The following is a 7,053-nucleotide window of genomic DNA, read 5'->3' as shown; positions in this document are numbered from 1 at the left end:
GTCCGACAACACCAGATAACCATCAGACCTGATTGAATATTTTTTCTCCAGCTCTCGCTTTTACTACGGCACAGTTGTAACAATAATTTGATTTGAATAGAATTAGTTTCCTGTTTTTCAGAACTTAGCGTTCCCTTCTTTTGTATGAAGCTACCATTACCACTTTTTATACGAATGGAAACCCCTGCCTCAAATCTATGCAAAGAGGTCGTCATACATAATGCTGAGTTGTCGCTGTCGGACTGGCTTATTACGACGTGCATTTGAAAAATATTTTTGTTTACCAAGCCTAAGATCTTTTTGAAAATATGGGGAGCATGTGTGACAAAATTTCGTAACCATTATTTATTTTACTGCATGTTTATTATATGTTGATTTTATCTGTGATTAGCTGATGTATACTTGACTGCTGATGTCTTAATAAATCATTTAAAAACAAGAAATTAAACATCGTTAAAAACTAACTAATGTTAAATACCGTCACGTTTTAAAACTAAAACCTCACCTACCATCATGTTTATAACATACAAGTCCAACAGTTAAATATTCATAAAAATAAAGCATTAGTAAGGAACTTCACCCACCATAGTGCTTATAACATACAAATCCTCTTCCATTACAAGAGTAATCATCAATCTTATTACAAGCGCATTTATTTGGCCGCCATGACGGACATGAACAATTCCATTCGTCGCTCCCATCTGGACAGTCTGCATATCCACTGCATCTGTCTGTATGATGTGTTTTTAATTAGTCAGGATAATGTGAAAATATGTTTTTGCAAATAACCATAAAAATGTTAATACTAGCAATGAACTTCACCCACCATCGTTCTCATAACATACATGCATTCTTCCTTCACAAGAGTAATCATCAACTTTATTACAAGCGCATTTATATGGCCCATACGTGGAACATGAAGAACAATTCCATTCGTCGCTCGCATCTGAACAGTCTGTATATCCATTGCACCTTTCTGTACGATTTGTTTTAATTAGTCAGGATAATGTGAAAACATGTTTTTATAAATAATCATAAAAATGTTAATACTAGCAATGAACTTCACCCACCATCGTTCTCATAACATACATGCATTCTTCCTTCACAAGAGTAATCATCAACTTTATTACAAGCGCATTTATATGGCCCATACGTGGAACATGAAGAACAATTCCATTCGTCGGTGCCATCTGGACAGTTTGCATATCCATCGCATTTCTCTGCACAAATTATTTTTAATAAATCAGGATTATTTTGACCAGCAAATTAACTTTTTCCGTTTAGGGATTAAATATTTTTTAAGTATTTATTTTACGGAAGAAATTTTGATTTGCAGATTTACGACTGTGTAGCAGCCGTAGTTTTAAAGGGTTGCAAAAACATTTTCACCGCATTATATGAACATAGCGTTTTACATGCTTTGGTCTTAGCGTTTGTAAGATAATAAGTTATGTCACACGTTTTGTTCCACGTTTACCACTAATCTGTTTATACTGTGTTGACATTAGCGTTTTATCAGCAGGTCACAGGTTTGTGGCTTATAATAACCACGCAGTGGTGTTTTCCTCTGAGGACAATGCACTAGAAATTTAATGAAAGGTTCGCCCACTCCGTTGACGCTAAGTATGGACAAGTCTGAATAAAACGTGCTTTGTAACGATCGCAACCAATCTGACAGGTTCATTAGTCTGCCCGATCTTCTAGATGTACTTTCACTCAACTGTCCATCAGTTTTTTCCTATCTTTCGGATTCATTTCGACTAACTGGTATCTTCTCCGGCAGCAGGTGCGAACATCTCTTTCATAATTCGTTGGTTTCGTGCTCAACAAACATTTGGAAGGCGTCAATTCTTAACCCATTTGCTTTGATGCCAAATCATGCACAGATACAGTTGATTCTTTGCCATCTGGGTGCCAGATGCAGGTAGATAGCATTCTCTTAGTTGAAGTTTTAAATCGAGAGCTCCAAGAGATGTGTTGTTTATATGAGATGAGTTTATATTTTTGAACAACTCTTGCATGCTACCAGTCAATTAGGCAAGGTTTACTTGCAGAAATGTTAAGATACGGGAACGTAGTTCACATCACAAGCATGAGTAATTGCAACTGTCGCTCCTGTGACACGGACAGCGTTGACATCAGATAATGTTAAATCTGTTATATTGGAATCTTCCAATGATGAAACGTGTGAAACCATCCGTGCTAATTATTCAATTAACTCTGTTCTCAACCTTGGATCTTCCTAATTTTAAGCAAACTACCTGACACATCTGAATAGGTGGCGACTTTCTCTTGCCAACACTCCAGACGCCAAATATGTCCGTATATTAACAAAATTGAACAATGCTATTCTAATTAGAATCCATGGTCAGACTTGGAACCCAACGAAGTTAAGTTGGGATTGTTATTACTGAGTTTGGATTATTTCGGCGCAGGAGAAACTGGTTTATCTTTACTGGAGCTGGAAATGAGTGGAAAAGGGGACACGACAGAGCAGACGACTTAGTTATACAGAACTTAAACAAGAAAAACTTAAACCGACTTCAACAAACAAATTAAAAAAAACTTTAACACAAGTTTAATTTACAACACTGTGTTTGGCTAATATTTCACACTCAATACATCTTAGCATTATGACATCACAATGGATTATTGCCAAACAATGTAGATAAATGTCGATTAAATTTAAAACAAAATTATCAACATACCTCCACCAAAATTCTCGTAAATTACATGATTATTATATGACCCTCTCCTTTACAATTTCAAGTCATGTTATTAAACGATCTCATTTGACCATGTAGTTAATAATTTTATTTGTTAATTTCGAGGCGTTATTGATGATTTAGCGTAGAATTGAAAATATGATTTAAACGAAATCTAGCTAAATTATGCATAGTTTACATTTTAATTCACAGTAAATAATTGAAATGTCTGTACAGATTTCAATAATTTTGTTTTATCAACGACAAGAAATTATTCAACTTACCCCCATCATCGTAGCATCTCCTTTCATCCCCACAAGTGTCGTTTCCTTCGTTGTAACAATCGCATCTTTGTTGTGGGCAAACATAATCGCAATTATCTTCATCGCTGTTATCCCCGCAACTATCACTTTCGTCACACTTCCATGATGCTCGTAGATAAAGACCATTGTTGCATTGGAATCCTCTCTCGCACTTCTCATTATACACATCTCTCCAATTCAAGCAATCCCACTCTCCATCACACACTCTGCTGTCATCGATGCATTGATAGAGTCTCACACCAACTCCATCATAGCACTGATACTCGCCAGGATCGCATCTACAATCAATTTCGTCAGCTCCATTCAAGCAATCTGGTTGCCCGTCACAGACCCACGATTGTGGTATGCACTCACGGGAATCCCCGTATGCATCATCCTCACATCTGCAGTTGAACTCGGATGGTTGACAGCGTGGAAAGTAATAATGGCAAACACCTAGACACAAACAAACAAAATATTCTTGCAGGATTACCATACATGGAATATTTCCTCAGTTATATCTCACTATCATACTAGGTCACATGTCATCAGGGCTAACAGACAAGGGTCAGTCACGCCTATGACGCCAATAAAGCTTATAATAAATCATATATTACGTCACATGTCATCGGAGTTAACAGACAAGGGTCAGACACACGCACACCGCCTATTACGACACTTAGTAATATGTGACGTCACATGTCATTCTTTACGCATATGACGCCAATTAAGCTTATAAAAGATTTTATTACTGTTACGTGTTTTGTGCTTGGTTGACGTGTTTGTGCCTTGCGTTTCTGCCTTCGGCCGGAGGCGCTGATGTTTGTAATTTCGCCTTGCTAGTTGGCGAACGTGTCAGTCTACCGTTGCCTGAGCTGTGAGCAGACGTGCCTGTTTTACCCTTTATTCTATCAAATATAATTCTATAATTTAACTGCAGGTCTATTCGAACCAGCATAAGAAAAGGCCGGTAACATTTGGCGAGCACGGCAGGACCTGCAGTTAAAAAACGTGAAGGAAGAAGGTGACCGAGTTTTATCCAAGATGAATTTTTTTTGCTCTCCACCGAAGTTTGAACTTGGAGAAAGTTTTAGCTCGTTTTTATCAACGTTTGAAAGTTTCTGCGACAGTGTAGACGCAACAGCAGCTGCTCGAAAACATGCTTTTATGGTGAGTTTACCGGAAGATGTTAAACTGGAAATGATATGCAACGGTGCACGGTTAGGCACCATGAACTATGAAGAACTAAAGTCCAAAGCTGAGGAAGTTGCTTGTTGCTCGCTTCGACGTAACAAGGCTAAACAGCAGCTTATACAAAGAACCCAAGCTCTCGGCGAAACGAATCGAAGCTACGTCAACGCCCTTGTCAATTTCGGAGCAATTGCATACCCGAAACCGGAAGATGAAGGTACGAAGAATGACGTCTTGTATAACGCTTTAATAGCTGGACTGCGTAACAAACATGAAGCAGAAAGGCTGGTCACGTGCAACATGGAGGTGCAGTGTCCAAAGTTTTTAGATGCTGTCAAAAAGCTATTAGTGATGGAACCAGCGCATGTGCAACAACACGTTTCCAAAATACAGCCAATGGAGCAGGTCCCATCAGCTTGCGAGGAAATGAAGCAAATGATCCAGGGTCTGCGGCAGGAAGTTGACACCTTGCGTGAATCACTATCGGAGATATCGCGGAGGTCTCGTCTTAACCACAATCATCCCTTTCGCCCCCGGGAATCACGCACGTGTTTTACATGCGGAGAAAGAGGACACATCAGTCGATATTGTCTTCAACGCAACCGCCAGGGAAACGCCAACGGGGCGGGCACAGGTGTCCGCCACTGAATCCATCACCACAGCCAAAACGAGAATTGGTCACTTACAAGATACAGACCGTCTCTGCAGAACAACATAGGTACGTAAACGTTATCATTAATGGTAAGCCCTTGTTTGCGCTTGTTGACACTGGTGCATCAATTACCGTCATATCCCATTTGGCTTTCCAACAATGTTCCGCTCAAGATTTAAATGACTGCCCTTCAAATGTTCGATTTATTGGCGCAAGCGGAACCGCTATCGCGATGGCAGGAAAAGCAAAGCTAAACTTCACCGTTGCCGGAATAGAGGCCACTCGCGACGTTTTTGTCGCGGAGAACTTGTCGGAGTCTTGCATTCTGGGTTTGGATTTTCTTCAAGACCATGGTTGCATCGTTAACTATGATGTGATGACACTCAAGGCTGGTGGAGGAACATTACCGCTATTGAGAGAACAGGTATTTTGCACAGTTCCTCGATTGCATTGATAGAGTCACTGCTTATCCCCGCGTTTACTGAGGTTGTGCTGCCCTGTAATGTTAAACGCCCGACAAAGTCCAAGTATAACGACGTTTTTATACAGAGATCTGAAAGCCTACTAGACAAATACGAAATCTTAGGCGCAAACTACGTAACAAAAACTAAGGAAAATTTGGTACCAGTTAGACTTGCCAATTTTACGAATAAAAGCAAGTGCATTCCGGCTGGGACAACTGTTGCAGATTTAATACCAATTGTTGGCGAAAATGTTTCGTACATTAATGCCTACTCATTATGTTGTATATCAGAAGAGGTTGACAAGCCAGCGACCGATGATGACGTGTCGTCTCTTATTGAACAACTGCATTTAAATGATCTTAATTTGTCAGATGTTGAGCGGGGAGCTGTAATCGAAGTAATCCGAAGACGGAAAGCTGCGTTTTCACTCTCTAAACGTGATCTTGGCAAAACCAATATTCTTACTCACAGTATCGACACGGGAGACGCTGCACCCATACGCCAACACCCGAGAAGAATGTCAGAAGAAAACAAACGAAAGGTAGATGAGTTGCTAAAGGATATGTTAAATGATAACGTTATTAGTCACTCACAGTCGCCTTGGTCTAGCCCAGTTGTGTTGGTAAAAAAGAAGGACGGCAATACGAGGTTGTGCATTGACTACAGGGCTGTCAATGATTGTACTAAGAAGCACAGTTTTCCTTTGCCACGGATCGATGACAGTTTGGATCAACTCTCGGGGTGCAAATATTTCACCACACTAGACCTTAAATCTGGTTACTGGCAAATACCGATGAGTGAAGGCGACCGTGAAAAGACAGCGTTTACTTGCCATCGAGGTTTATTCGATTTTAATGTTTTGCCGTTTGGACTAGCAAACGCACCTGCCACGTTTCAGCACTTGATGCGGATTGTGCTCGATGGGGTTGAATGGAATGGTGCATTGGCTTACTTGGATGACATCATCATATATGCACGCACTTTTCAAGATCATCTGCGCAACTTGGACGACGTGCTTTCCCGATTAGTTGCAGGTGGCCTCAAAATTAAACCGTCTAAATGCATTTTGTTCAAAGAAGAAGTTAGATTCTTGGGTCATGTAGTTTCAAAATCTGGTGTATCCTACGATCCGGAGAAAATCTCTGCGGTTTCCAATTGGCCTGTGCCCTCGTCGATAAAGGATGTAAGGCAGTTTTTGGGACTCGCATCATACTATCGCAAGTTTGTCAGAGATTTTGCCAAACTTGCAGCCCCACTGTACGATTTGACGAAGCCTCAAAAACAGTTCTGCTGGAATGATAAATGTTTACACTCATTCAACTTGTTGAAAGACGCACTCGTGACAAACCCAGTATTGAGATACCCGGACTTTACGCAGCAGTTCATCCTCGATACAGATGCTTCAAATTTTTCGCTCGGCTGTTTTTTGTCACAGATTGTAGATGGTGAAGAGCACCCAGTTCATACGCAAGTAGGTCTTTAACGAAAGCAGAAAGAAATTATTCCACCACGAGGAAGGAACTCCTGGCAATTGTTTATGGGGTGCAGAAATTTCGTTGTTATCTTGGCACACCTTTTCTTCTTCGCACGGACCACGCTTCTTTACGGTGGCTGTGGACAGCAAAAGAGACATACGGTCAATGTGCGCGCTGGTTTGAAATATTGGCTGATTTTGATTTTAAATTAATACATCGTTCTGGATCAAAGCACTCCAATGCAGACGCACTAAGTAGAAGGCC

The sequence above is a fragment of the Clavelina lepadiformis genome, chromosome 7, assembly GCF_947623445.1.
Source record: "Clavelina lepadiformis chromosome 7, kaClaLepa1.1, whole genome shotgun sequence".
Classification (NCBI taxonomy): Eukaryota; Metazoa; Chordata; class Ascidiacea; order Aplousobranchia; family Clavelinidae; genus Clavelina; species Clavelina lepadiformis.
This window is presented reverse-complemented; position numbering follows the sequence as displayed.